This window comes from Sphaerodactylus townsendi, linkage group LG03, assembly GCF_021028975.2.
Source record: "Sphaerodactylus townsendi isolate TG3544 linkage group LG03, MPM_Stown_v2.3, whole genome shotgun sequence".
NCBI classification, from domain to species: Eukaryota; Metazoa; Chordata; class Lepidosauria; order Squamata; family Sphaerodactylidae; genus Sphaerodactylus; species Sphaerodactylus townsendi.
In genome coordinates, this window is record NC_059427.1 from 16,539,376 (window position 1) to 16,567,241 (window position 27,866).

The 27,866-nt window shown below is 47.7% G+C and overlaps 1 long non-coding RNA gene and 1 other non-coding gene across 2 annotated transcripts; both read left to right on the plus strand.

Annotated features, from left to right (window-relative positions):
• The first annotated feature begins 4,945 nt into the window (after positions 1 to 4,945).
• LOC125430204 lies at positions 4,946 to 26,169 on the plus strand. The gene is made up of 3 exons (XR_007244106.1): positions 4,946 to 4,958; positions 6,032 to 6,037; positions 26,059 to 26,169. It is a non-coding gene; the product is annotated as an uncharacterized LOC125430204 (long non-coding RNA).
• TRNAY-GUA lies at positions 9,278 to 9,365 on the plus strand. The gene is given in 2 exon segments: positions 9,278 to 9,314; positions 9,330 to 9,365. It is a non-coding gene; the product is annotated as a tRNA-Tyr (tRNA).
• Positions 26,170 to 27,866: the final 1,697 nt, after the last annotated feature.

The following is a 27,866-nucleotide window of genomic DNA, read 5'->3' on the forward strand; positions in this document are numbered from 1 at the left end:
CTCTGGGGGGTTCATGTCTGCACAGCTAAGCACGTGTTGCAGGAAATTAAAAAAGAGGGAGAAGCATCTCTGTGCAAAGGCGCAAAAGCAACCCAGTTTGTTTCCATGGTCTCCAATTGCTGCCTGAAAGTGTGAAAGGCACATATGTGAACGGGAAATAGGAAAATGGGTTCCTTTAAAATGACTGCAACCCGTTATACGTATGCTGCGCAGAATCCACCTATTTTAGAACCTAACTGCATAGTCACATTTTGAAAGAGTTGAGTGACTCCGAATTCCCCAGAGCCAATTCTGGTCCTCTGTAGCTGAATACCAACTGCAGGGAATGACTTTTAAAACATAGAAGAGGGCCAAGAGGACTCAGAATGCCAATGTGGGGATAGAAAGGGCTCCTACCTTTTCCCCGGGCCATTTTCCTGCGCCAAAACAGTGCTGTGCAGAGTTGTTCCTCATTTTATATATCAGCGATGGCAAACCTTTTTGAGACCAAGTGCCCAAATTGCAACCCAAAACCCACTTATTTATCGTGAAGTGCCAACACTGCAATTTAACCTGAATACTGAGGTTTTAGTTTAGTTGAGAAAAAACAGTTGGCTCCGAGGCGTGCGTTACTTGGGAGTAAGCTTGGCGGTAGTCGGTGGCTTTGAGTTGAAGCAACTGTGCAACTCTTCCAACGGGTGAATCACGACCCTAGGACGGTTTACTCAGGATCAAGCCCCATTGCCAGCAACCGAGCTTACACGCAGGTAAAGGATTGTGCTTTAGTTCTTCGCATGGAAATCAGTGGGGTTTAACAGCGCTTAACAGGGTTACCTACACTGTCTACCCAAAACTAGGTCTTAGGTTTAATGCTAATAATCGAGCCCAGCGGCCCAGGCCAGCTTAGATGTGGGGGGGAGGGACTCTGTTTGTGCATGTCCACAGAGAGGGCTCTGAGTGCCAGCTCTGGCACCTGTGCCATAGATTCGCCACCACTGTTATATATTAAAGCCATTCCCTGTAACTGCTGTGAGGCTGCAGGGCACCAGAACCCAGACTCAACTAAATCATAAAGATCCCTTATTATGGCCATGTGGGCCATTGCCTAGATTAAGGTGACCAGATGGTCACCTTTGTAATCGAGACGAGCGGCTGCGCGAAGCCAGCGCCTCCTGCGACGCAGCACCAAGGCGCTGAAGCTTCTGGGAGGCTTGTCGTTCACCGCCCTGTGACAAGCGGCAACGGCAAGCCCCAGAAGGCCATGCGGCTCCTGCGGCGGTACAGGAGGCTGCGCGCACCTTAAGCCCCAAAGGCAATTGCAGCAGCCTCCCACAAATCAGGACAATTTGTAGAACCGGGTGTGAACGGTATCCAAAGGCGTGTGATCCGCCAAAAGCGGGGCCGGCCTGAAGGTCAACCTAGCCTAAATCAAGTGACCAGATGGTCACCTTTGTAATCGGGGCCGGGGCTTTCGCAGCGGCCGCCAGAAACCATGCTCCTGCGGCGGCGTCTTTATCTTGTAGCGCCAGCGCGCAACTTCTGGGCTTGTCGTTTGCAGCCCTGTAATAAACGACAAAGCGAAGCAAGCTGAAGGCCATCGCTCCTGCGGCGGCACAAGGAGAGCTGCCGCACTGCCTTGCGCCCCCAAGGCAGTGCAGCAGCCTCCCACAAATCGGGACAATTTGTAGAACCCGCGGGACGCGGAACAAATTGTCCAAAGGCGTGACGGTCCCGCCAAAAGCGGGACGGCTGGTCAGCCTAGCCTAAATCCCAGGTTTTCATGATGGTAATACTTGGCCTGCCATTTTTTAGGCATGGTGTCAGTAGATGGGAGGTTTTTAACCTCAGACTATTGAGTGTGGGTTTCGGTTAGGGTTGCTAACACTGGTATGGGAAATGGAGGTGGAGTTTGGGGAGGGCAGGATTCTGGGGAGTGTGTAAAACATTCCGAGTTTGCCCAGAGTATTAATAAAATTCAACAGAGAACATATCAGATCTTGTGGTGGTAGTAGAAAGCGCCGTCAAATCGCCCGTGTAGGGTTTTCAAGGCAAGAGATGATTTGCTAGACTTCCTTGGTGGTCTCCCATCCAAGTATTAACCAGGCCCAATGCTCCTTAGTTTGAGATCTGTCAAGATCAGGCTAGCCTGGGCTATTCACATCAGGGCATTGGATCTTGACAGCTTTATATAACAAGCACCCTAATTAGTTATTTTATGTTGTGCTCATCATGAGAAGCAAAAGGCGTCACAGCACAAAGAGGTGTAATTTTAGAGAACGGCTTTTTTTCCAAAAGGATTAGCAAAAAGTTTGCGCCAGAGTAATTAAGCAGTTTCCTCCGGGGAAAACAAATTATCATTGTCAATTGGTATTTACAGCCCACCCTATCCCAAAGGTGCAGTTTGTCCCGTATCTCGCTGCTAACTTGCAGATGCGGGAAGGCAGTAAAGGTGGTGGGTGTTGCTGGGATTTCCACCCCACTTTTCCTGACAGGCACCTTTCTGCAGAAACGGATTTGTTCTACAAGTCTGGCTGCATGTTGCAGCCTCCATGTGAAAAGCAAGCTCAGACAGCTGCCAGTTCTGAAGGCTCAGGGCAAGCTGAAGAACCTGGGATGCTGTTGCTTGGTCAGGTTTTATTTATTTTATATAGCTGGTCTTTCCAAGCAGTGGAGGAGATAGGAAGATTAGCCGAGTGAGACAACTGAGGATAAAAATCCACCCGCAGCTTCTCTAGGGCTGATTCTGCGCGGGCCAAAAACAGTGGTGTGAAAACGGTGTGAAAACAGTATAAAGCCTTTTACATTGTTTTAAACCCTTTTACACCATTTTCACACTGTTTTCACACTGCTGTTTTTGGCCCATGCGGAATCAGCCTAGGATTGCTCCTGTTACTTATTAGAGTGAAGTGAACTGCCTACTGATCTAGTACATTTTTAAAAAAAGAATCATAATCTTCTCAGTGGAGTTCGGGGTGGTGTACGTAGTCAGCCCGCTTTTATGCTCGCAACAATTCTGTGAGATGGGTTAATCCAGCAGAGCATAACTAGCCAAAATTTACCTTGAAAGCTTCATGGTTAATTGAAAGTTTGCACCTTGGTCAACATTACACTATGGTGCCTCTGTAAAGGGTTTTGGGCGACCATTCAATGGCAGCAAATTGACAATTACTTAATTATCTTTGGCCACCACTGAGAACAACTTTTGGATTGTCTGCCTGACGCTCTAAATTATCTTGGGATATTTCTGGTATGTTTCCCTTCCTAGTTAGCACAAGATGTCTGGCTGCTGCCCAAACCAGTGACTTATGTCTCTGTCCTCTTCTTTCTGATACTATGTCACTGATGGCGAACCTATGGCACGGGTGCCAGAGGTGGCACTCAGAGCCCTCTCTGTGGGCACGTGCAAACAAAGTGCTGTTAAACCCCACTGATTTTCATGCGAAGAACTAAAGCGCAATCCTTTACCTGGGAGTAAGCTCGGTTGCTGGCAATGGGGCTTGCTTCTGAGTGAACCCTCCTGAGTGAACCCTCCTAGGGGTCGTGATTCACCTGTTGGAAGAGTTGCACGGTTGCTTAAAAGCAAAGCCACCGACTACCACCAAGCTTACTCCCAAGTAACGCATGCCTCGGAGCCAACCGTTTTTCTAAACTAAAACCTCAGTATTCAGGTTAAATTGCCGTGTTGGCACTTTGCAATACATAAGTGGGTTTTGGGTTGCAATTTGGGCACTCGGTCTCGAAAAGTTTTGCCATCACTGTACTATGTAATAGAACAGAAAAAAAATGAAGATATGACATCATGTGGCAAGTTTTCCTTGGTCTGTCAGTGGCAGTCAGTAACGAGAACTGGGCACAGGGAAATTCAGGACATGATGATGTCACGTTGCAGCATGGTGACACCAGCAAGGGGCTTTCAAGACAAGCGAGAAAGAGGTGGTTTGCCATTGCCTTCCTCAGCAGAGTCTTCTTTAGAGGTCTTCCTTCCAAATACAAACCCTGTATAGCTCTAAGACCTGATGCAATCAGGCTATATACCAAGCTGCTTCCCTCTCTACCACACTTTTTAACACAAGAATGTAAAAAGAGCCCTGCAGAATCAGACCAGTGCTTCCTCTAGTCCAGCATCCTGCAGTGGGGGAGAAAAGTGCTGTCAGGTTGCAGCTGACTTATTGCAACTTGGTAGGGTTTTCGAGGCAAGAGTTGAACAGAAGTAGTTTGCTGTTGCCTGCCTCTGCATGGAAACGTTGGACTTCCTTGGTGATCTCCCATCCAAGCACTAGCCAGGACCAACAATGCTTAGCTTCTGAGATCTCATGATGGGGAAGAGTGGTTTATAAATCAAATAATTAAATTAAATGAGATCGGACTACCCTGGGCCATCCAGGTTGGACTGCAGTAGCTGGTTAGGTGAACCAGAAAGTCCAGAGAGGGGGACAGAGCTGAATGTTTCTCCCTGTTGTTACCGCACACCAACTGGCATTCAGCTTTTGAACACTGAGGCGCTATTTCATAGGTGTCAAACTCGCAGCCCTCCAGATGTCATGGACTACAGTTCCCATCACCCCTGCCAGCATGATGCTGGCAGGGGATGATGGGAACTGTAGTCCATAATATCTGGAGGGCTGCGAGTTTGACACCTGTGCTCTATTTAATGATTCTGGCTAATATTCCCCAATGGACTTACCTTCCATGAATCTCTTTTTAAAGTCATCCATACTAGTGGCTGTGGCTATATCCTGTGGGAGTAAGTTCCAGCTTTCAGCATCAACCACGAATCTCAAACAGCATTTAGTTCCAGCCTCTGAAAAACCTCAAGACCAGTGTCTCTGCTGAGCAACCTTTTGTGCCATGAGCATAATTTGCCACTTGGGTTCTAGTCCCATTGCTAACAGGGGAATGGAACTTATTTTTTGACAATTATCAGGCCAGGGATTATGTGTAATAAATTGTACCCATTTCAAATTTTCAGGGGGGCAAATGTGGAGAACATGGGGCCTTTCCCCACTTACCTTAAGCCCCGCGCTACTCTCCTCAAGTAACGCGGGGTCCCCCGGCACTCCCCACGGGCAAGTGGGACAGGCGACAGCCGCCCCAATCGCTGTCTGTCCCGCGCCCTTCTAAGCAGCGTCATTCCTGGCGCTCTTGTAAACGGCGCCTTTTGAAGCACGGTAGCGTAGCCACAGGCCTTGCAAGAGCGTCATGGAGTGATGCGCCTGGTAGCGCCAAGGCCAGAATGACGACGCTGAGCAGCTGCGGCGCATAAAGAGCGTGGTGAGTGGGGAAATGCCCATGGTAAGGAATCTTGACTTTTAAAAAATGTACAAGAAGGTAGGTTGAAGTCTTATTTGTCCTCACAGTAGGGTTGAATCTCACAGAACATTTTCATTCAAGGGGTCTTCTGCAAGCAGAAATGCAAGGAAGTTACTATATGTTACCCTTGCTCAGGGGTCTGCAACCTGTGGCTCTCCAGATGTTCATGGACTACAATTCCCATCAGCCCCTGCCAGCATGGCCAATTGTCCATGAACATCTGAAGAGCCACAGGTTGAAGACCTCTGCCCTTGCTCTAAGGCCCCTTCAACACATGCAGAATAATGCACTTTCAATCCACTTTCACAATTGTTTGCAAGTGGATTTTGCTATTCCGCACAGTAAAATCCAGCTGCAAAGTGGATTGAAAGTGGATTGAAAGTGCATTATTCTGCCTATGCGGAAGGGGCCTAAGTCACCCTGACTGTATCCTGTCTCACGTTTCCACTTGCACAAGACATAGTGCAAGGGACATTTCAGCCCTCCCCTCACATCCAATAACGGCTTTCTTGGATCAAATCGTATCGCCCTTCCAAATTGGACTATGATGACTGCATCGAATAGCCATTTGCCTGTGGATTTTTGTACTTGGAAATGAAAAAAATCAGCACTTGACGTTACATAGCTCTTGTGCAATGTCTTATCCAAGTGGAGTTGCCTTCAACGAAACTTCTCTTCCCATAGAAATATGGTGTGATTAAACCCAATTACCTTGAGAGATGTGGAAATCTTAGAATCTGAGAGGTTTGTGAGGTTGTGGGATCCTTTTCCTTGGAAGCCGTTCAGTTCCAGCCAATCTGCATCTGAATTCACTGGAAGATTATGCCATCATATTCTTTATAATTTAGTAGGGATGTGCTGTAGGGCATCGTGTCCTCAAACAAGAGGAAGTTGTGCCGATACTTAAAGAGATTTCATCGGCTGCTGACCTGCAACAGGCCGAAACCTTTTTTTTTTTTGCCCGTCAACAAATCCACCACATGCTGGCATGAGATCTGCTCAATACCATGACCTAACAATGTGCTTAAAATCTGCTTTTGCACTCTTTTTAACATTTTTTGTAACATCTGGCATGACGCAGGGCTCTGGGGAGCTTGAAACTTTGCATACTGTTATGGGTCATTGGGTTGGTCCCAATAAAGGTATTGCATGGATGACGCTTTTGACTTTTACTTTGGGACCAACAAGCTGTGTCTGTTTTCAGGTTTAATTCAAGCTGCTGACTCTTGCCTTTAAAGTCCTTCAGAACCAAGTACCTACATATCTGGAGGGCTGCGCCTCTCCTGATATGAACCTGCACACCAGGCTTTTGGGGTGATACCATCAACTTGATAGACTTGTTCTCTTGCAACAAGGGACCTGCGTTTTTTCAGCTGGAGCACCCATCTGGTGTGGGCTGGTTTCACTATTTAATTGTTTTCTTTGTTATCTGGTGCTTTGGATGTGTAACGTACTGTAATCTACGCTAAATCGGGTAAGATATAAATGTTCAAATACATAAATGGTGAATTAGAATTTGGTTACTTGCAATTCTAATAGACACAAAAGAACATACATGCACTAGATCAGAAACAGCACAATGACGTGTGTCTTGTAGGGATCCAGTGCAGACCTAGGAAAAGTTCCAGAAATCCACACGTATTAGGACTGGGTTTCCTGCTGTAGCATTGCAACAGGAAACCTCACACCCCCTGCCCCTGGTGCCAGTGCACCAGTGAGAGAGAGGTGTGTGTGTGTGTGTGGGGGGGGGGGGGCGGCAAAGACACAACAATGTAATTTATGGTTACATAACTGGAAGTGATGTCATGGGTCACCTCAACATGACAGAAGTGATGTCATCATGGTGTCACATGTCCCTGTGTGCTGCCTTTCCCTGTCCCCCAAACGTTCTAACTACCAGCACGACTGTCTCAGCTACTGTCTGTTCTGGAAAAATGTTCGTCCTTTTTCCCAGTACATTTGTGTTTATTTATAATGTATGTCCTGCCTTTGTCTGCTATGCATCACAATAGTCAAGTATCATGTTGCAATATTGACATGAAACGAAAACACTAGCATTTGGAGAGCATTTTTGGAAAGGGATTAGAACCATTGTTTAATGTAGGTTGCTTTTACAATGGGATCAAATTGAAGACTATTGCAATGTATGTATCATCTTCCTTCACTGCATCTTGCAACCCATTTTCTGTATTAAGCACTGTCAGATAGATTTTGGTCTGCATTTAGGTTTTTGCTACTGCTATTTGAGTCCCACTGGGTTGTTTATGAGAAGTCCTTGCTTTCTGATTGAATTTTTTTTTAAAAAATGTAATTTTCTCTGTGTACCAACAAGAAAGGTTTGCAATAAATGAAGTATACAAAAATAACAGCACAGAATCCATAGTAAGCCTGCCTTCCCTTTGGCACCCTGCACGGGCTTCTCTCCTGCTCTCCAGCCAAACCTAGCAGCAGGTTCTTTGTGACCTTCAAAATGCCTGTGGCAGGAACCCGTGTTCTGTTTCCCCTGCAGGCAGCTCAGCCGCAGACTTATGCAGAGCACCTTATGAATGCATGGCGCTCCAACAGCAGTGGTTTTCAAATTCTCAAATCTGCAGGGCACATCAATGTCACATGCATGCTAACTGGTCTGCTGAAGAGTCTCTGGTCCCTTCCGCACATGCAGAATAATGCACATTCAATCCACTTTCACAATGGTTTGAAAGTGGATTTTGCTATTCCGCACAGTAAAATCCAGCTTCAAAGTGCATTAAAAGTGCATCGAAACTGCATTATTCTGCATGTGCGGAAGGGGCCTCTGTGTCTTGCAGAGGATTTCATAGAACACATTCAGTTTATGCAGGGTGCTGGCCAATCCTGTTACATCCCACTGCTTCCCTGAGATTCTTCAGAGTGACACATTGAACCTCTCATGCAGCTGCACGTAGCAACAGATGACTGGTTGTAGCGGCCGCTCATTTGCCCATTGCTAGTGATCTTCTCTTTGAAAAACCTCTAATAGGATTATGAGGCCTTTTATGCATGTTGGGTAGCTTTGTGGCAGATGTACGTTACCTTCAGGTTAGATTCTCAATTGTGCGTATGTTTTCCCCACTCCTGAACTGATGGCACCACAAATGAGTGAATCCTCGCGGTTTGCAAAAGCAGGAAAGTGTGACTCTTTCCCTGCCTCCATGGGGAAAAAGTAGGAGATGACTATGTGTTACTCTCTCTTCGGGTTTTCTTGCTCCTCCCCACCTTCCATTGCTCAAGTTCTACCATTTCACATTGATTGGAAGGGCTTTTTTATTTTTTTGAATAAAATCTAGTGGTTTATTGATGGAGCAAAGGCCCGTGCCAGCAAAGTAGCGCTGGAAAAAGGCAACAACAACAGAAAAAAAAAACCCCAGTGTCAGGGAATGGAAACAGGGAAATAGCAGACGGGCTGTAGTTCCACCTGTTCCACCTTTACACTGCATAGAAATCGACCATTAGAACAATGGACTATCTATAATCCAGAGAAACTACGATAGATCAAAGATAGGGAACCAAAAAAAGAGTCAAAAAGCAAGCAGGGAGGATGCAAGCAAGGCAGCAGCAAGCAGACAAAATGGCAGATTGGCTGGGCTGGGCTAGGGATGCATTGCAGCCACATAATCCAATCAAAATAGAAAACCATGGGGAAACCCCATAGCAAAGCACATAACCGCACTGCAAGCACTAACTGCCTGAGGCACCTCAGAGAGGCTTGGAACAAAACTGACCCAGAGTTTTCCAACAAAGCATGTGCAAGTTTTGGTCCCCTTAATGCACATAGGAAATGAATACAACCCAAAACACTATATAGCATCAGATTCATGGTAATGTCACTTCTTTCAAATGGAGAATAATGAATTCCTCTGAACTTAAGAGGATGAGTCAAAGCTGGATGCAAATAAAGAACTGTATGAGCTGTCACTATTGGGCAACCTACAGAGTGTGAAAAAGAGTGACTCAGACCAGTCTCCCAACTCCTTCGATAGCTCAGCTGGTAGAGCGGAGGACTGTAGAGGACTCACATAGACATCCTTAGGTCGCTGGTTCGACTCCGGCTCGAAGGAATGTTTTTCTTCTTCCTGGGATGAAGATTGAGCAAGTCATCTTGGGAGTGCTGAAACAAAACTAGAGAGTGATAACACAGAGACACAACTCGTGTGGAATATGCCCTGTGGCATTTACTCACAGTTCTGAAGCCAGGCGGGCATCACCAGATGTTCAGTTTGCTGACAGACTGTAGTCATCCCCGCAGGGTCGTCGCTAAGGAATAGGCGAGACGCAGAGGAGGTTTCCATCTGGCTGATACGCCAGCAACAGGAAGCGCTGGATTTCGCGTGGATCCCGACAACTCTGCCTTGTGCTAGGCTAGGCTCGCCTCCCTTTATTAGGGCTTACAAGAGGGGGCAGTGGGCGACTGGGGAACCGAGAGCCGGAGAACTGAGAGATCATCATGTGATGCATGATCTCCCACCTGGCTGGGCTACGTCAAGGGAGAGGAGCATCAGCTGCCTGGGCCTAATCCTCACCTGGGGGGGCAGAATCATTGTCCACTTTGTCTGGGACAGCCCGGTGACTGAGCCAGATAGTCTCATGACCCGTGGACTCATGGGGGGGGGATGAGGAGTGGGGTGCTTGGTGCAGCCAAGAAGGCCGTAGGAGCGCCGGTGTGCCAAGCGCTCACCACGGTGCTGCTGGGTCAGCAGTGTATTACTACATCTCCTCCTTTTTTACATTTTAGAAGGGAGGCCTAAATGTTAGGGGGCGCATTTAGGACGGGCTGGCTTCTCTCCTCCATTGCCATTTGGTCAAGCTGACCGAAATGCCAAAAATATTAGAACTTGGCTATGGGTGGGCAAGGGAAAGTCGAGGGGCTTCTTACATACGTTACAGGCAATAGTAGACACGCATCGAGCAAGGCAAGCTCCAATAGTAAAGCATACAATCAAACCAATGCAGAATTGAACAGTAGTACAGTATCAGGCAACTCATGCACTTTCATCTGACCAACAATGTCAAGCAATCACAGCGTATGATTATCTAAGGTTAAACGCTGACGAAGCTCCTGCTGCTCCGGAGGCCAGAGCATCCAAAGCAGTTGAGGTAGAATTGATGGGCTTACATGAGCGGCACAGGCCAGAACGGCTGATGGTCTTGGTGTTACAGGAAATAAGTCCGGGACTCCTACCTAGGAAGTCGCCAGGGAAACATACACTGGCCTTTGGTTGTAGAAAGCCACCCAGCGTGCCGCTCCGCAAAAGGGGGCCGAGGGGAAGGGCATGAGCAGCTGCTGCGCAGGGCTCCCGGGTGGAGCCTGAAGGCAGAATGATGGTGAGGCTGACAGCAGAGAGTCCCTGGCAGACGGATGCAACAACAACAAATAACATAACTTCTAAGATTTAAAGCATGCAATAACTTCAACGATGGTTGAAGGTTACAGTACTCAATAATTCCCTTTGAGGTCGGCTCCAAAGGGCATCAAGCATAAATGGAAACAATAAACATAAAGCTAAACAATACAAAGGAGCTAGGTGATGAGAGGAAAAGGGGCGGTCCATGAAGCCGCATTAATTGTCCAATGCGCTTGGCTCTTGTTGTTTGGCCACCAAAGCTTTTAGAAGCTTATGGTGGTAGAGTCCCCTGGATTTCTCAAGAACGTTAAGAGAGAGAGCTACTGATAGTCTTTAGCATTGCAAGCCAGTGACTCTCACCCAGCAAGGAACTGTGAGAGTAGGCATGTTCCTCGGATAATCATCAGGTGGCTGGAAATAGGCTGAGAGTTCCAAAGGTTAACCTACCAGGAATGTTCCTGGCTGCGACTTCAAGCTCCAGCCAGGGGGCTGCAGGAGAGGGAGAGAGAATGGCGGAAGGTAGATGAGGAGCAGCGACACACAGCGTCAACCTCTGAGCCATAGCTGGCCCAGGCTGCCATTCCCCTGGGGGGGGGAGGGCCCAGCGCAGGGCTGCGACTCCGATGGAAGAATAGGCGTGCTGGCTCCAGAGATCCCTCCCATCTTGGCCCAGGCTGGGGGCAATGCAGACCCCTCTCCTAACAGAGGCCCGGCTGGGTCCGGGTCCTCCAGGGATACCCATTCCATCTCCGGGTGAGCCACCTGGCATGGCTAACTGGACTCCCTGTAAGTGGAAGAGAGAAAAAAAAACAAGCGGCAGCTTTTCCCCAGGGGTTTTCTAGCGTGCTGGCTGAGCTTAGTTCTTATAGATGACAATGGAAAGCCCGAGCCCCGGAGTGGGGGGGGGGCGGGCAATTTTGATAGAGAATAGAGAAGTACTTTGGACATGGTCTGCTGGATGAGACCTTGATTGGGTCAATAGGGGAACCACTCCCCTTTCTTTCTGGCTTGTTTTGGCCAAGCTTTTCGCTGAGGGCTTAGTTGGCCCATCTCGGACAACCATCACTTGCAACATCTCAAAGCTGCTAAGAGATACAAGGCAGGGAATTGCCCGAAGGCTTAGAGGAGAAGGGAGAGGTCATATCCAGGTCGGATGTTTGTTTGTAAAACAATCCCAACTTCACCGCAAATCTAAGGTGTGGGCTTTTGTGCAAAAGCAACTTGAACACCCACAATTATAATCATATCGCACATAGCATCTATAGGAAAGATATATGAGAAGATGCAAAGGAAACAGTTCCTGGGCTTGAGGTTTGATCACAGGAGCAAATTGGGAGGGGTCTGCAAAAACCCTTTATCAGATCCCTAGATCTAGAGGTGGGGCTGGGCTCAGCCCATTAGAAAGAGGGGGGTGTGTAGAAGGAGAGGCAGGGGGGGGGGGAAGGGCTTGGAAGTCAGCTTCCACTCTTCCCTCCCGGTAAAGCAGGGGATTCTGTGGCCGTTTGAGCTCAAGCTTCCTACCTTCACAGCGGAGGCTGTGTAAGATAGGTGGGAGCTGAGAGAGACCCCCCCCGCACTGTGACTAGCCAGGGGGGGGCTCAGCAGAAAAATGTGTGGAGCATGAAAATAATTCTGAAGCGCCACGCCAATGTGGCAGTGTAGGCTCCAGATGGATCTAAGAGAAAAGGTTCTCAAGGAGAGGTTTGAAGAAGAGTTTTGAAGGTTTAAACTAAGATGGAGGCTGCTTGGAAGCAGAGTCCCCATCGGGTATCCTAGGGAGCACGCGACCAGCTGTGTCCCGCTTAAGGCCCGGGATGCTGCGATGGGCTAAGCCTTTCAAGGCATTGGCACATAATCAGAAGGAGAAAAACTTTAATTGAAGCACAAGAGCATAGCTTAGAAGCTAATGGAAAATCCCCTCTTAAGGAGGGGAGAACTTTGGGGTCTCTTGAAAGGGGGCAAGACATACAGAACATACATAGGCATACAGAGCACATACTATAAGGTAACAAGAAGGAGGATTGCAACTCTGATTTGGGATTTTGCTCTCTCTGAGGTGTGCTACCCATTTTGCTGCCACTGGGAGCTTTGAGCTTAGGGCTTTGTACAGGCTCAGAGGGCTGGGTGAGATCCTGGTTTAGACCTTACAGCTGGGAGGAGAGGGCCAAGGGGCTTCTTCTTCAAGAAAGGACTTTTGGCTTCAAGGCTATTGTCAAAGGCATCTTCCCCTTTCCATGCCGCATTGTCCTGTACTTAGACTGGCTATGGGGCATTCTGGAGGAGGGCTCAAAATGGCAGTCCTCTTCCTCGGCCAGCATTTCTTTCTGCTGCAATTCAGCACTGTGGATACTCCAGTGAGCTTTGAAAACGCGTGCCACTCCTGGGGCACTGGCTGAGGCATGAGTGACTTTGGAAGTAGAAGGGTTAGCAAGAGCAGGAAGTATAGACGAGGGGGGGGGGGAGCAAGCTGCGCAAGACCAGCCCAATGGTCTCCGTGGGGATGGGATCACTATACTGAGCTGGGGCAGGTGAAGATCCCATGGGAGAGCTCCGGGGAAAGGGGCTTGAGGAGTGCGGATCTTGGTTCGGGCTGGGAAGATGCCCGGCTGGCCTCCCCAGCTGGCTGCTGGGAGCGCCTCGGGTCTTAGAGCTTTCCTGGGGGTCTTCGGCCTCTGGGAGAAGACCCTCCCCTCCGTCCAGGGTTGTAGGCCCCCCACTGGCAGCCTACAATTCCTCGAAATGTCCTGAGCTTGCCGCAATTGAGACATCTCCGCCTTCGTCGGGGGCTGGGTTCCCATGGCAGCTTTTATAGTGGCTGGCCAGCGCCGGGCTTGATGGGCTAAAAGACCGATATCCTGGCAAGCTTTGAGCTGTCGGCCAGCTCGGGGTTCCTTCCTAGGCTCAGTGACGCTTTTATGGCATCTCCAGCGGAGGCGCTCTCCTTGGCAAAGGCTTTAAGGAGTTCGCCTCTGGGCACTCCTCGTTGTCAACCCGCCTCTTGAGGGGGCCTCCTGACGAGCCTGTTCACAAACCTCAGCATAGAGGGCTCTTGAGGCTCTCTGGGCCGGTGCTAGAAAAAGCTTCGGGTTGGTTGTCCCGGGTATTGGGGACTTCTTTCAAAAACTTTGCCCAGAGCGCATTCAGAGGCAACCCGTAGCGGGTGGTCTCAGAGCAGGACAATCTGATTGTCGGGCTTGGCGAAAACGTATTGAAACCGTTAAAGCTGTTCGGCGGGCGAGGGCGCCGCATAAGAGGTGGCTTTCGCCCTGCTGAAGCAACACAAGCGGCGAACTCACCTTCCCAGATCACAAACTGTGCAGGGGCTCAGGAGCATCGCCGGAAGGTGGTCTTTCCAGTCGTCCGGAACCATTAGGTGGTTCCTGGCGATTGCCCTCTAGCATGCCTCTCACATAGGGTTTGCTCACTCCTACGATCCCGCATTGCTTTGGCGGAGACTCGAGTGGAGATATTTGTAACTTAAAGGGGCGGCATTTTCGACAACCCTTTCAAGAGAATAATGCCACCCACCCCCTCATGGTCTGTGAAGTGGACCGGGGCATAAAGCAAGGATCCTCAGCATCATCTTCCATTAAGGTTCTCTTTCCTCTGCAGATCGTGGCTAATACGCCTAAGTAGGGAGCGAAACCCGCGCCTAATACGTATGCTGACGAGGTGCTGTGGCTTCGAGGAGAAAATGAAGGCGGAGCAGTAGAGGAGGCTGTCGAGCCGCTTGTGAGGAGAGTTTGAAGGAGGCGGAGAGCAAGGGGCAGGAAGGAGGACAGGCTACGCCCAATTCTAGTGGATAGAGAAAATTCCGGCATGAAATTGAAAGGCAAAGATGTCGAAGGAGGGCTGCCTACGGCAAGGAGGCCATAGGTCTGCAGGCTGATGGCTTAATAACACTGCCTACGCGTCCAGTAGCAGCCATACCGGGCGCGAGCGAAAATTCTGCAGCGTAAGAGTGCACCCTCGATGTTTTCCCAGTCTTCCTTAAGATTCCAGTGTCTCCACCGAGGGCACGCTGGACACTGGGCTTCAATCTCCTCAACCAATTTGCCAGCTCCCCTCTCTTTAACTTGGAGACCCTGCCGATTTTCGCTAACTTGCTTTCAGCTCGCTAACGCGTTTTGTCATAAGCCCTGCTTTTGCAAGCTCCCATACTTCCCACCGGCTGATCCGGCTGGACGAGAGAGGCGGTCCTAGACGCGGCGAAAGTCTCTTGGAGAGCGCCGATCCAGAGTGGGCGATACACGAAGCAGGTGGTCCCTGGATGCCCGCTGATCCAGCCGACTTCTCGGTATCGCCGCCCTTCCCAGGCTTAACGGTGAGCAGGGTGGAGGTTCGAGGACTCCCCGGTTTTCGGCACCAGCTTGTAGTCATCCCCTCAGGGTCGTCGCTAAGGAATAGGCTGGTGACGCAGAGGAGGTTTCATCTGGCGGAGGCGCCAGCAACAGAAGCGGATTTCGCTGATCCCTGACAACTCTGCCTTGTGCTAGGCTCTCGCTCCTTTTATTAGGGTTTACAAGAGGGGGGGGCAGTGTGGGCGGACTGGGGGAAACCGGGAGAGCGGGAGACTGAGAGATCATCATGTGATGCATGATCTCACCTGGCTGCTACGTGCGGAGAGGAGCATCAGCTGCCTGGGCCTAATCCTCACCTGGGGGACAGAATCATTGTCCCTTTGTCTGGGACGCCGGTGACTCCGAGCCAGATGGTAGTTCATGACCCGTGACTCATGGGGGGGGGATGAGGGAGTGGGGGTCACGGTGCAGCCAGAAGGTCAGAGGAGCGCCCGGTGTGCCAAAGCGCCACCACGGTGTGTGTGTTGCTGGGTCAGCAGTGCATTACTACACAGACAAAAGGTATAAACAGAAAGGTGTATATGCTATTTATGCCAAGGATGCAGACATGATAAGGCTGCATTTTGACCGGAATTTGGCACCGCAGAAAACCTACAGGAATAACATTCTTGGAACATAAATAACAGCACGGATTACCTTAGCAGTAAATAACACCTTTAGTAGGATGGGTCAAGATTCATGGGAAACTTTTTTAGTTTTCAAACTACACAGAACGTTTCCTCAGGCTAAATGTTAATTTGGGGGGAGGGGAGTCAGAGAGGAAGAGGTCTTTAGCTCCAGATGTGGTGATCTAGACTACTGATTGTGGATTGTGTCAGTCTTAGAAAGGGTAATGGAGGCACCCTTTTGCTGACTAATTAAGACAAGGTTTAAGTGTAGAGTGCAGCATGAGCAACTTTCTACAAAAGCAAACCCCTCCTTCCACGCATACCTCACTCAACCAAATGACAGCCAGATTGTGAGTCAATAACTATAAAAACCAGTTCCATCGCTTTGTCAAACACACTTGACCAATATATAAAACTCAAGGAGGAGTGAAGTCATACACGGATCTGACTTATACTAAATCAGGCCCTTGGTCCTTCAGCATCAGTATTGTCTACTCAGAAAGAGCTTTCCAAGGTCTCTGACAGAGGTCTTCTGCATCGTGTGCGCCGTGACCAATTTAACTGGAGATGGCAGAGACAGAACTTGAGACTTTCTACATGCAAAAGAGACGCTTAACCACTGAGCTGTGACTCAGTTTTACAAATTTGGCCCCTCGCTCTGTTGTGCTGATTGGTGCCTTCCTTGCCAGCGGCTGGTGTGACAAATGGAGGGTCCTTAGGTTGTCCCTTTGCTGAGAGAGTTGGTGTTCTATTTTGGTTCCTTGAGCAAGGTCCTTTCTTTTGGCCTTTGTAACTCTATAATGCCCCAGGTACATCAGTGGTACTCTAAGCTAGCTCCAGATAGGTAGTCGTGTTCATCGGTAGGAGCAGAATAAAACAGGAGTCATGTTGTTACCGCGATTTGCCAGGTAACAATAAGTGATTTCAGCTCAGCAACTTAGTGAGGCGCAGAGAGCAAGTGTTCTTCAAAGCAAAAGGATTTTATTGCAGATGGTCACAGCTAGGTCAGGAGAATCGCCCCTGCAAATTCAGAGTGCAAGCAACTTTTTTTTATTCCCAAACTTCAAAGGGGAGGAGAGGGGGCAAGCCCCTCACCCCAGAACACCAATCATAAAACAACACAGTTTACAAACAAGATACAGTTACATCTTTCTGAATGTCCACCGCTGTCAGGCGCCTTTCTCGCAGGATTCCGCGAATGGTCCTGGAATGGACAGCCGAGAGCCTATTGTCCGTGAAATCCAGATAGCCTACTCGCCGCGACTCCAGCTATCAGTTCTCTGATGGCTACACCCTTCAGAGATGCCTTAAGGCTCCCGCCTTGCTATGCTGTAACAAAAGGAAAGTTCAAACTGTCCAATGATAGTTCCTGCACGTCTCCCAATGGCTGGGACACCTTTGGGTGCTGGCTGCAGATTTGATTTGTAATTCCAAAGGGGTCATTGTCCTTATCAAAGAGTCGGCTGGGTGTTGGTCTGAGCTGCATTCCAGAGCCAACTTCCTGGTCCCTTAATATCAGACCTTAACTGGCTATTGCTTCTACTATCAGACACAAATTTCAAAAAATAACATTTCTACCCTTAAACCTTAGGGAAACCTTTAAAGGATACATGTAATTTTATACTTATAGGTAAGACCTCACACATATTGACTGGCATGGCTTTCTTAAATCTAACAAGAATAAAACCTTAAGCTAACTGAAGAACCTAACTAAACTAGCATCCTAGGCTGCAGGCACATCCTAGATTTAACTTAAAAGCGGCATTTATTACATTCTAAAATGACACAAACACAAGGGAAACCATATAGCTGCTATAATAATCATACATATACCTTCTTTAGAACCTTATGAAGGTTTCTGAACTAATAATAAGTCTCTCACAAGATCCGGGGTTCGAGCCAGTGTAGCCAGGCAACCTGACTTCAGGAAAATATTCTGTTTATTTTCCTGGCGGTAACAATGTGACACTTGAAAGATTAACAAAATGGATGTCAACATCTGCTTTCATGAGTATGGACTCACTTCATCAGGTACAAGAAGTGTACATTCATCAAGCTAATTTATATAAACGTTGGGGTGGGGTAAAGAGACAGGGTCAAAACAAGATTCAATCTGAAGATCCATCTGTTCACTCAGAGTGGGTGTGAGATCCTTCTAACTGTTGTTAGATAGGCAAAATGTAAAACTTAGGGCAGGAAGAAATGAGATAAACAGATATCCTACAGGTGTGAATATCAAGCACACCCCATCCCTTACAGATGTTTACTTACTGCAGCTATTATGCTCGCAACTTCCTATTATATCTGCTTATCTTATTTCATCAAAAATGTATAGGATACACAGGATATTAGCACCTATCAGAGCTAGACACTCATAGCTTACCTTTCCCACCCCTTACAGATGTTAATTACTTCATGTAAACCACTGTAACTCCCCATTGTATCTGCTCATCTCGTTTCATTCTGCACCAGGTTTTGCATTTTGCCTGTCTAAAAACAGCTGGAAGAGTCTCATACCCTTGCTGGGTGCACTGACTACCGTTTAGATCTGATCCTGTTTCAACAAGCATCTCTTTCTACTGTTCTTCCCCCACCCAGTCCCATATATACAAATCAGACTGATGGATTTATATGCTTGTACGTCTGATTAAATGAGCTCTGACTCACAAAAAACTTATGCTGGAATCAATTTTGTTAGTTTCGAGGTGCCACTGGAGCCCTATTTTACTCTACGGTATAACAAGAATACTATGTTAAGTATGCTTGTGTCTTTATCTACTCCATTGAATACCACAGGCTACAGTCAGAGGAGGGACATACACCAATCACTGAAATACACATTTTTTTCCACACTCTCTCTTTCCAGTTTGGTCTTTGTTTCCATCTGTCACTTCCAGCCATTAGAATAGTAAGGATTTTGTTAGCTCTAAGAGACTGTAATGGGCACACCCCATAATTTTGAAAGGAAATTGTTGTGGTTTTTGAGTTTCCTAGGGGTAGTCAGATCCTTCCAAGAAGGAAATGCTTCCCTAGTGCATCATATTATGGTATGCCACAAAAGCATCCCATCTTGCTGGTGAGACAAAGCCAATAACAACTCAAGACTGCCCAAGAGTTGTATCACGCTTGGAGCGTGCCAGCTAATTAACTTCCCTGGCACGCTCAGGTAATAGTTCTATTCCCATTTTATATGTAGAATCACTGAGACTTTAAAATGTTCTGCCTGGAATTTAAGGTTGACTCAGTGAATGGTAACAACCAATTTGAGAGAGCCACCAGTTTGGCACTGCTTTGTCAGACACAACACTGCCTTCCTAACTGCCACATGACCCTAATTCAGATGAGGGGGGAGGGGGTGGTTAATGATGTTTAACCCTTCAATGCACTTATCACCCCCTACAAATTTACAAACTGAAACTTCCACCACCAATCTGACTAAAAACTACATGTGTATGTGTATGTGTGTGTGTGCCCGCGTGTGTGTATGAGGGTTTCCCCAGGTTTCTGGGGGAGAATTATTTCTATTATTTCTATTTATTTACATTTATTCCCAGTCTGGCATTCTCACACAACTGTGACTATAATCAGGACCCTGTGAGCAACAACTGTGAGAGTCGAAACGAAGTGTAGTAGAAGCAGACCTGGGTTCAGATCTCCATGGACGCTCATTGCATCACCCGGAGCCAGTAATTCTGTCTCAGTCTTGCCTACTACAACTTACCTGTGGTGAACATAAAATGGAGGAGAGGAGAACACTGTTATACGTTGCTTTGGTTCCCCATTTGGGAGAAAAAGTGGTTATGAAAGCCCCAAGGCTGGGCCAGCAATAAGACCAGGCCAACAGGAGAGCTGAGTTTCAGTCAGGCCTTTCTGACTAGAACCCAGATGTACAGGTCATGAACTGAGATAATTTTTCCCGCCCAGTCTGTCGTTTCGGTATCAACACAAAAGCTGCTATATTTGGACCTGTCTCACCAATACTTCCTCGTCCAGCCCTCCATTCCAGTCCCAAACACAACAGGCCAAAACCGCATGAAAGTCACCTATCTTGACATTCACAAATGGCCCTTTGTTTCAAAGTCGGCAAGGCTCCTGCAAGCTCTTATGTAAGAGCTGAAGTTTAATTCAATGACATTCTGGTAGAACCAGAGTAGTTGCGCTCTTGGGACACGGTTACGTAATCACAACTCCATTGGAGATGCAAAACGGCCCCCTCCCTTCACTGCCTTCCTGAGCCTGTTTGATCACACTGATAGGGTGAGGCAACTGGGGCCTGTGCCTTGGGAACTGTACACTTGTGGCATGACAATTAGTATGATAATTAATAATGCTAATTCCCTGGGCAACTTTGGCAGCTGCCACCTTTCCTTCTCACTGGCTCCCAGAGATTTGCTAAGGCTCGTTAAAAATCAATTGAGGTGTGCAGTTGACAGCCCCATGAGAGATACCTCAGCTAAATGCTGCCTACATTTTCCCTAGTGGAATGAGTCTTCTTAGAGTGGTTTGCCACAGGAGTCTTGGCCATGGAGGCCAACTAGCAAACCTTTCTTTCCACTTTTGCTATCCAGTCTTTTTTTCACCATCTCTAATCCCCTCCCCACTCCTTAACCCCCAAGCAGCATGACATAGGGGTTAAGAGCGGCAGACTTTTACCTGGAGAACTGCCCTATTGCAGTCCAAGCCCACAGAAACATGAGGCTCTTAAAGGCTCTCCAAAAGGGATCTGGCCCCTCCATAGGCCCTGCAGTCTAGTGGTGGTCCCAAAGAACTTTATTGACCAGTGCCCTCCAAAGGATTTGAGTCAACAAGCTGGAAAGAATCAGAAAGTTCACTCCTCCCGCCCACTAGAAGCCTCCTTCATTCATTTCAAATTGTCTCCTACTAAAGCCAGATTCCCAGGGGTGGAGCGAGGGGAAACTGCACAGCACCGCCCTTCCCCACCCCGGAATGCCCCTGGAACGCCTCTCCATCGCCTGGTCACACCTCCTCCACGGCTCTACCTGGGGCGTCACCCCCCCTACCCTGTGGGCGCTACGCCACTGCAGATTCCATTAGGGTCTTCTCTGTTCCCAAATACCTCAACCATCACTCTGCACTTACAACCTTTTCTTGCACCTTTCCCACTCCACATACTTCTATCCAGTTTACCCCCTCACACACACACACAGAGAGAGAGAGTAGAAAGCAATGGCCTTGCCCTTTTACATAGAACTCACCAACCTCTGACCATTTCATTTCCCCTTTTGAACTGTGGTAAAACTTCTAGAAAAAAAAATACTTAAAGAGAAATGTTAATCCAGAAGTGAACTTTGCACAAACGTGTGAATAACTGCGATTCAGGAGAACAAGGCATCAGTGACCCTCTAAAAGTCAAAGTCCTTCAAGGCTCTACACTAATTCCTCAGATTTTTTTGACTTGGTCGTTATGTAGGCCAAATTTTTTTTGAAGCTTTTCTTTATAATTTTGCAGACTTTCAGAAGTGCTTGAATAGGGTTGCCAGCTTCAGGTTGGGGAACACCTAGAGATTTTGAGGGCAGAGTTTGGGGAGGGGAGGGACTGTAGTGGGGTATAATCAGAGGTGGGATCCAGCAGGTTCTCACAGGTTCCCAAGAGTAGGCTACTAATTATTTGAGTGTGCCGAGAGGGGGTTACTAATTGGTGATTTTTACCCACGTGATTTTTGCTCTTAGTCACAGCCTCCTCCACCCCCCCCTCAGCAGTAGCCCGGCGCCAGAGACGCTTGGAAGCAGTCTAGCAGGAGGTGCACCGGCGTGCGTGGCAGCCTGCGCCTGCGTGCATTCGTTTCCCGCCCAAGGACCGGCGCAGCGGCTGTGTCCTTGCCACAGCCCTGCCCAGCAATGCCCCGCCCCGGGAATGCCTGGCCACACACCCGTCATGCCCCGCCCAGCCCCATTGGTGCTACGCCACTGTTTGAATCCCACCACCACGGGAACCTGTTACTAAAATTTTTGGATCCCACTACTGGGTATAATCAGTGGTAGGATTCAGCCTATTTGCACCAGTTCGGTAGAACCGGTAGCTAACTTTTTGTCTAGTTCAGAGAACTGGTTGTAATCCCACCACTGAGTCCTTCCAGAACCAGTTGTTACATTATTTTAATCCCACCATTGGGTATCATGCCATAGAGTCCACCTTTAAAAGAGGCCACCTGGAGATTGGTCACCTGGAGATCAGTTGTAATCCCAGACTCTCCAGCCACCACCTGGAGGCTGGAATCCCTACTCTTACATAATTCAGTTTTGCACAGTTTGCAGAAAGCTAGGACTGTGGGAGCCTTTTTGACCTCCTCAGGGAGACTACTCCACAAGCTATTGTGGGGGCGTGGGGGGAGAGGCAGTCTCACAGAAATTAGGGTCCAAGGCAATGAAAATCTTTGCAAGGGGCAGCCAATACTCAGAGGCGTAGGTAATGGCTCGAGACAAATTGTCTCCAGGACTTCCCAGCCTCGGGCCCCTCTGCCCCCCTGATGCCCCAGGTTCCACCCCACTGCCTCGACTCCCCCCCCATGTCACCACCATGGACATGGGAAAGGTCTAGGGTGCTCCACCTCCCTCAGACTCCCTGCCGGGCTGGGAGCCCAGCTGGCAGGGGGGGAGGAAGGGAGGGGGGAGTCCAGGGTGGGATTGAGGGTGCTTGGAGGCAAGTCCTGCTGCCTCATCGTTTTTGTGTGCCTTGGACGGAGTCGAGGCACCCGAAAACAAGGAGATAGCAGGACTTCCTGGTCACGTGGGGGGCTGATTTTGCGGCCCCATGTGACCAGAAGAGTGGCGCCCGGGGACAAGGGGTACCCCTTGTCCCTAGGCAGATACGCCACTGCCAATACTTTAACTTGAGCCCAGTAACTGATGGGCAGCTGGTGAAGTGACTGTAAAATGGGAGTGATATGCTTGCTCCTTCTGAACCAGCTGGAGTCTCCCAGTTGGTTTTGAGGGGAGACAAATACACAGTGCATTACATACGACTGAAAGACAGCAGTTTTCTCAAAGCCATCCAATGAGACAAGGAGTTCTAGGCTCAAGGCTTGAGGGTGTCAAACAGGCACCTGGTTTTGAAATGCTACTGACTGAACTGTCCAAACTCACATTTATTTGATCAGAGCAAGCAAAGTGGAAACCATCCTTACAACTGATCAAGGAGATGTATGATATCCCAGTTCCCAAGATCGGTTGTCTCCATCCAAAAACATAGCCCTGCGCCCCTCCATTCCAGTGGATATCCCTGGCTGATCTCAAAGCTGATTTAATTGCAAAATCCATCCATCCATGGGCAACACGTTGTACTCTCCAGTGAAATAGATCCTCCCCTCATTCCTGGCCAGGGTCTCAGCACTGGTAGGGACTGAAGAGAGTGAAAGCCCCCATGGCAGAGGGATCCAGCTTCCACTTCTCGATCACCCACCAGCTGCAAAAATGTTGCAACCTGCAGATAACACTGGTGGGCGACCAAAGTAGTTAAAGGTCTGGATTCCATGTCCTATAAGGAGTGGCTTGGGGAGCTAAGTATGTTTACTCTGGAGAAAAGAAGGTTAAGGGTGACATGATAGCCATGTTTAAATATCTGAAGGGATGTCCTGTTGAAGATGGAGCAAGCTTGTTTTCTGCTGCTCCAGAGACTAGGACCAGGAGTAATGGGTTCAAGAAAAGAGATTTCACCTAAACATTGGGAAGAACTTCCTGATGGTAAGGGCTGTTAGACAATGGAATATGATGCCTCGGAGGGAAGTGGAGTCTCCTTTGGAGGTTTTTAAACAGAGGTTGGATGGCCATCTGTCAGGTATGCATTGATTGAGTATTCCTGTATGGCAGGGGGTTGGACTTGATGGCCCTTCTGGAGTCTTCCAGTTCTATGATTCTATGTCCTAATTCAAACTGCTTACTTTTTTTTTTTTTTGCCCCTCATAGCCCCAGCGGTACAGGGAGCTGCATCCTGGTTCAAGACTCAGAAAGGGAAAGGGAAAGGATAAAACTGAGTAGGGAAGGACTGGATCACCCCCATCCTCATTTTATTACCTCTTTCTCCGAGTGAACAGAAATATCTCCCAGATAAATTCAATGAAACTACAAGAAAATTCTGCACTCAGGTTAAGCAAATCTCCAATCATTCAAACGGTGCCGTGACTTAAGTTGCCCTTTTCAGTCAAACAGGCCTGTTGTTAAGGAAAAGAATGTTGGAGGCATATTACAATACAATAGGGTCCGGACTTTATCAGGTGGTGGGGTTTCCGTTTCTCACGGATTGCCTTACCCATATTCGGTTTTAAACGCGTGGTAGTTTACCATCACTGAGTAGCGGAGAAGCACGACGCATTTATTGCAGTATTAATAGAATGCGGCAAAGGCTGTTGACCTGAAGTCGCTTCGAAGGTGGTGAATCATCTCAAAGTATACCACAGCCAGTGGTGGGTTCGAAACATTTGCGGATATCTTTTTTTAAGCAGCGGTCCATATACGGTTTTAAAATCCGAATTCGCAAATGGCACTTTCCGGAGCTGCCTCCGCTTAAGCAGGCAACGACCGGAATGCTCCGCGGGGCAAAGGGTGGATGCGAGGGCTGGGCAACAAGGCAGAGGGGGGGCAGGTCGAAGCTCTGGGAGGGACATGCCCACGCTACCCTCTGACCTCCAGGGGTTGGAGGGCAGCGTGGGCATGTCCCTCCAGCCCTCCAGAGCGGCGCTGGAAGGAGAGGTGAGTGGAGGGGACGCGAAAAGCGGCGCACTCATGCACGGAGCTGCCTCCAGTTCGGCCCCTCCATTCACCTTTCCTTCCAGCACTGCTCTGGAGGGCTAGAGGGACACACCCACGCTACCCTCGGACCTCCAGGCCACGCTGTGCCGCAGTATAAGGCTGAAAGAGCCACATGCGGCTCCGGAGCTGCGGGTTGCAGACCCCTGGATTAGGTCATTAACAGTGACTTCAGCAACTTGTTTACAAACAAACAGTTAATCCTTTTGTGACTGGGTTGTGACAGACACTTGCAAAATCCCAACATAGTCCCAACCTTTTTGAGCCTTTGAGATTTTAACAGTGTGAGGGGCACAGCCACAAAATAGCTGCGGAAGGGTTGAAGCCATCCACAAAATAGCTAATGCAGCTTACCTTCCATCGCTCACTGAAGATCCGTGTACTGTGGTGACAGCCGCTGCCAAAGCATCATTTTTTAAAAATCTGCAAAGCTAATCAAATCTCCAATGGCTAATCAGAAAAGCACCACCTTGCCTTGTTCACTTTCTAAAAACATTTGACAGCCACCGGGAAGGAAGTCAGCAGACACCATGTTGGTACCCCCAGGTCTAGAAAGAGGACATGTTACAGAAGGACTCTAGAAACTCCCTCCTCCTCTCCTCAGCAAAGCCATGGCCTTTTTATAGACCTGCTCTGATTCTGTGGAGCTGATAGTGCCCCTATTTGCTCTATCGCCCCAACCAGATTTGAAGAAAGCAGCTACTTTGCTCTAATACCCCCACCCCGCCCCTGATTTAGGAGGCATCAGAAACATCTTTCTTTATTTCCCCCTTCTCAAAGGCTAGTGTGGGATAAGTACCCCAATCCACAGGTCTTTGTACACAAAATGTACACAGCAAAATGGCCACGGCTCACTCAGTGGTGAAAGAGATGGCTGGTGCTGAGTTGAGGGGAGAGCAGAAGGTAGGATTTGTTTAGGAGTCACACTCAAAACAGTTTGAGTAACGCTACTGCAGAGGGAGGTGGGGCCCTTCTCTTCTGAGGCATGGTGTGTGATCTGTCAGTTTCTTGAAGCTGTCACTCTCAGGAGGAACTGTTTGCCAGTAATTACCTAAGACACCTGAGGGCAGGGATAGTCTTTCTGTTTATTAGCTGCCCTGTTTCAGAACTAATGCACCTGTGCAAATAAAACCACAAGGTCTGACTCATTAACTACTGCCCCCTTGGGAGGCCCAACTGCCATGCATTGCTGAGCTACTTGGTAAAAGGCAAGCCATTTAAGGTCATTGGACATGGAGGTGGGGGCAACTCATCGGTATTATAACACAGAAGGAAAAAAATGTACCGTTTCAGATATCCAGGTTCTCAAATTCTGCATACCGATTTGCTCTGCCAAGCATTCCGGATGGATGATCCCTTTTGGTAAAACCGAAGCAGCGGGATTGGATCCAGTAATTCACCAGCAGATGGTGTTGATGTCTGGGAACTTCCCTGCTTTAGGCTCCCCATAGCATTTGACTCCTTGGGTACTAAGACTCACATGGAATCATAGCCATGCAGATCAGGGGGTTGCAATGAGAAGGGAGACGGGAAGGGGAAATCCACCCTTTCTGCTCATTTTATCAGTGGAGTTCTGCTTAGAAAGGAGGAAGATATTTTGCCCCTTCTCCCTCCACTTGGCCTAGGATTGGTGCAGACTTGTAGCCAGAAAACTTTTACCAGGGAGGGGGGAATTAGTATGTCAGGGAGGCATCCATCACTATTTATTATGTTTATGGACTCATTTTCTACTTGAGACTCAAGGTGGATTACATGGTATAAAGCAATGTAATCAAATAGCATGACAGAGAGCTCTAAAGCAATGCAATAGGACTAGGCTTAAAAAGTCAAAAAGTGCAAAAAAAGTATCAGGCATGCTAAGTCAAGCAATGCAGAAAATGGAATCACAAAAAATGAAAACAATGTTGTAGGTAGCATCATAATAGAATAGAATACACAGTGGCATAGACTGCAGTCCTGTTCTCTATTACATTTATAAACATGCTCTCCCGAACAGCTATTTTACATAGTTTGCAGAATTAAAGAAATTTGGGAGCCTTTCATCCAGCTACTGATGCCGGAAACTGTGAATACAACCTTCTTTTCTCCATAAATTTGATGCGAAGGAAACAAAAAGCTCTATTACTCAAAACAGTTTTTGAACTACAAAACCTGTTACACCATCTGTAGTTAACTGTGCAAAATTCTTATTTTGTTTGGGGGTAAACAGTTCTCTAAAAACTCATAGGCATTTTCCCCATGGCCAATATATCCTGGGATAAGGAAGTGAACCATCTCAGTTCGGCCATGACTTCCATGTGGCTTCCGGGTCTAACTGGCCCCTCGAGATTTCCCTTATCCTGCGCCTTTCAAAAAACGATAAAATTGGTGGTTCTTAAAAAAACCCAAAATGCACCACTCCCACTCCCATGCAAACACTGTGGGAGGCAGGCCAGTTTATTTTTCCCGCCTCATCGGATGCAGCCAATCAGAACGGCAGAAAAACGGGACAGTTCGCACATGCGCGGCATTGCCGGCGAGGAAAATGAAAGTAAACTGGGGGCCGTGTGTAATCACCTGGAATTCTTCCTCCTGGCCTGAACCCGCTGCCAGGCTGCCGTGCGGAGGGAGGAACAGAGATGGAAACATCCTGGTATGTATGATCCTAGTTTCCCCCCAGGATGTTTTGGCCGTGAGGAAAATATTATAGTCTCTGATGCAATTCTATGCTTGAAATTTAGCTATTGTTGGGTTATAGTTAAAAATCTGTCCATTTTCCTACAGGATTAAGTTATTAAACTGATGACAAATGAGGCACCCAGTATTCAAGTCACAATTATAAAAATTTTTTAAATGTTTAGCAAATAGAACACAAAACTAAACTATTAGCTCAAGCCTTCTAATGATGCCACCCAACAAATGTGTAAGATCAACAACTACCCACAGTCATAGCATTTTCTGTGGAGTGGCCTTTCTGAGGATGCAAGGAAGGCTCTTACACTTTTGTCATTTTGCAAACTATGTAAAGTACAATGGTTCAAGAGTGCATTTTTATAAAGATAATAGAGTTACATGATAATGGAATAATTCAGGAAGGAACTTTCATAAAAGCAATAGGACTGTGGATTATATCACTGTATGTTATGTATTTTCTGCTTGCTGTAGGTATTATCCTACTCTTAGTAATATCATTTTCTGCATTGTTTGAGATATGTAATGATTTTTGCTTTGTTTCAAATTGCTACAATCCTGTTCTTATTGCATTGTTTATTAGTTATTTCATCTGATTGATTGCATTAATTTACACTGTAATCTGTTTTGAGACTCATTGAAAAAGGTGGACTATAAAGTAAATAAAATAAATAAATAAGATGCATAGAACCATTCTGTGAGTAGGATTCTTTTCTAAGGGCTTTTCTGCTTATGCAGAATAATGCCCTTTCTATCCACTTTTAATGCACTTTGCACCTGGATTTTACTGTGTGAAATAGAAAAAAAACTTGCAA